We start from the raw sequence: 3,509 nt of genomic DNA on the forward strand, positions 1-3,509 counted from the left end.
ATTTTATTTTTTTATTTTTTTTTATTTTATTCAAAATATCTTTCTTCCACAGTAAAAAGAAAGTCATACAGTTTTTGAACTAATAAAAACGGTGACCGTCCTAAAATAAGCAACTAACCCGCTCATTTTTGCTGATGATCAGCTTAAAGAAACCAGCTAGGACGGCAGCAGCAGGGTGACTTTCTATCACTCGGTCTCTGTCTTTGTGAAGCTCTGCCCGGGTGACACTCGTCAAACGGCTGTCATTGTTCATATCTCATTGAGAGGTGAGAGCATTACACAAACAGGCTGTGACACGACACTGCCGGTGTTAAGTGACAGTGTGTGATCGGCCGTCTGAGAACACAACCTTCTCCAGCGCCGTGTCTCAAAGCCAGGGCCCTCTAATAAGACTGACCCCTCGCTGTCATGTACTGGCGAGATATTCACCGCGCCGAGTGCTTGAGAGGCTGCCAGAGAAAGGATATAAATGTCACTCACAGCATCACTTGAAAATCCCAGTCTATGTCTGCTTACAGTCCTGATTTTCAACGAGTGAAAAAAACAAAAAAACTGTACCTCATCGTAAATTTCACATTACTAAGTGAACACAGTTTTCTCCTGACCGTAAAAGACTACAGCTGATCATAAAAATATCGAAACCACAGGAGTAATTCTGCTAATGAGCGTATGGCAGCGGCGTCTGATAATGAACAGAAAGGTCATTAAATGAGACTTCGACATCTGATACATAAAGAATGAGGCTGAATGGAATAGATTTTACAGTGCTTGACGATCAAGGTGATGATCTTGTATCTCGGCGCAGTGGCCCTCGGGGAAGTCGACTGTAATTGGACGAACTCATCACCTAATGCGCCGGCAGCGTGGAGCTCCACCCTTCATCATCACAATGACCTTCATCTGCCTCCACGTCTTCACAACAAGACACAGATCTCAGAAACCGTCAAACCTCAAACACAAAAGGTACAAAGAAAATTAGTCAAAACTTAAATGTTATTTGATTGAGAACAGCAATTATGAGCTAACATTATATGTAACACATTTTAAATAATGTCTGAACAGTTTTTAGTGTTGGTTGCACTCATCATCTATGCAACTATTCATCCATGTACCAATTCTGTCCTTTTAACAATTCATTTTCTAATTTTATGAATTTAGATTTAAACACTTTAGATTTGTTTATAGAATCTTTGGTTGGAAAACGGAATAGGAAACAACACATTTTTAAATCTAGATTCTTTTTTAGAATCTTTGTTATTTTTAGAACTTTTAAAATAAGAAGTATTTTTATTTTATTATTTTATTTTATAGGATTTTATTTTATAGCATTTTAAACTGTTTAGACATGTCCTGTATTTTGGTAACAGAGTTGGAAAAAACAAATAAAATAGGAAACAACTATAGGAAATAACATCTGATTGATTTGCAGTGTTGACAGCATATAGTGCCAACCATGTAAGGATTCTAACCTTTTTTTAATTCATTTTCTAATTTTAGAAATTCAGATTTAAACTTTTTAGATTTTTTTATAGGATCTGTTTTTTTTTAAAGAATTTCCCTAATTATAACTATTTTTATTTTATAGAATTTTTTTTTTTTTTTACAGAATTTTATTTTGTTTTATAGGATTTTATTTCAAAGGATTCTATTTAATAGGGGTTTTATATATTTTTTTATTTGATTTTAAACTGTTTAGAAATGTATTTAAACTGATTAGAAACCATATTTTGGTAACAGGGTTCAAAAACAGCAACCCTCATATAAAATGAATAGAAAATATAAAATCTCATATAATATTTAGTTTGTACGGAGCCCCGCACATGACATGCAAGAAAAAATAAATAAATCGTGCGCACGATTTACTAATTCGTTCCCTCGATGTATTAAAACGTGCACACGATTACTATTTAGTTCCCTCGATTTGCTAAATCGTGCGCACAATTTACTAATTAGTTCTCTCGATTTATAAATCGTGTGCACAATTTAGCAAATTGAGGGAACGAATTAGTAAATTGTGCACACAATTTATAAATTGAGGGAACGAAATAGTAAATAGTGCGCACAATTTAGCCTACTATTTTTTTTCCTGCATGCCATGTGCGGTGCTCCATAAGTTTGACCTCCTGAGGTAGCCAAAGAACATTTTCTGAATGTTTAGCACCTTTCACAGTTTTTAAGATTTTCTAGCCCTATCTTTTTGTGGAAAGTGCCGGTTATAAGATATACTCGAGGCACACTGTGTTGAAAATGTGATATCCATATAAACCAGCATCTTGAATTTAGTAGCATGGCTTGTGTTTTAATGCTGAGGGTTTTTCTCATGTAGTTTGAAAATATCTGCTGCTGGTTTCTATATCTGGATTCACGTTCATTACCATCGAGCACTTTAATGTGCCGCACACAGAACAGCAATGAGCTCTTTTATTGGATTGGTGTAATCATATGCAGCCCAGCAGTGACTCCATGCCTCGCTTTCTCTCCTTCTGTCTCTCAGGGAAAGGAAGCCAACTGAAGAATCGACTTGCATGACTTGCAAAGACAGACAGCAAAAGTACAGAAACTCCAGTATATATTTGAATATTTATCATGAATTGTAAAGAATATCCTTTGGAGCTCATTAGCAGTAAGAGTGTAAAATATCATTATAATTGTATTTTAATGATATTTTACACTGATACTAAATAAATGTGCATAATTTATTTTATAGAATTGATTTTATAGCCTTTTGTAGGGTTTTATTTCATAGGAATATGTTTTCTAGAATTTTAAACTAATTAGACATCTCATATTTTGGTAACAGGGTTAGAAAAACATACAAAAAAACAAACGTCCCCAGATATTGGGTAGGCCTACAGTAAACAACCCAACGTTTTTCAGACTGTAGGAAAATATTACTTTTTGTTAATTTGTGTTTTCTGCTTGCTAATTTGCACATAGATTCGCGAACACACTCCGAATTCCTGATCTGAATCAAATGATTCGCGATACGCGATCCGATTGGAGCGCTTGGAAACAGTGAATCATTTTGCGACATACACTCTTAAAGGGGTCATATGATGCTGCTAAAAAGAACATTATTTTGTGTATTTGCTGTAATGAAATGTGTTTATGCGGTTTAAAGTTAAAAAAACACATTATTTTCCACATACTGTACATTATTGTTTCTCCTCTATGCCCCGCCTTTTTGAACCGCGTCGATTTTTACAAAGCTCATCAGTCTGAAAAAGCGAGGTGTGCTGTGATTGGCCAGCTATCCAATGCGTTGTGATTGGCCGAATACCTCAAGCGTGAGACGGAAATGTTACGCCCCTCACATACTGTTGATGCCGTGTCCCGGCCGGAGCAATGAGACAAAAACATTAAAACCCATTACAAACGAGGCATTTGTTGCATCCAGCGGGGACATAATTACTGATTATAATGACTTATACTGTCTTTTTACGCGTTGCGTTGCATTGCATTGCGCCGCGTAAACATAAAACCATGTCTGCATTTGTGATCGGAGAAAT

The 3,509-nt window shown here is 35.7% G+C and overlaps 1 long non-coding RNA gene across 1 annotated transcript in view; it reads right to left on the bottom strand.

Annotated features, from left to right (window-relative positions):
* The window catches only part of LOC107694754 (uncharacterized), a 10,009-nt gene that overhangs the window by 1,922 nt on the left and 4,578 nt on the right, over positions 1-3,509 (bottom strand). The gene's annotated exons all lie outside the window — the stretch shown is intronic.

This window comes from Sinocyclocheilus anshuiensis, unplaced genomic scaffold (assembly GCF_001515605.1).
Source record: "Sinocyclocheilus anshuiensis isolate Anshui unplaced genomic scaffold, SAMN03320099.WGS_v1.1 scaffold1497, whole genome shotgun sequence".
NCBI lineage: Eukaryota > Metazoa > Chordata > Actinopteri > Cypriniformes > Cyprinidae > Sinocyclocheilus > Sinocyclocheilus anshuiensis.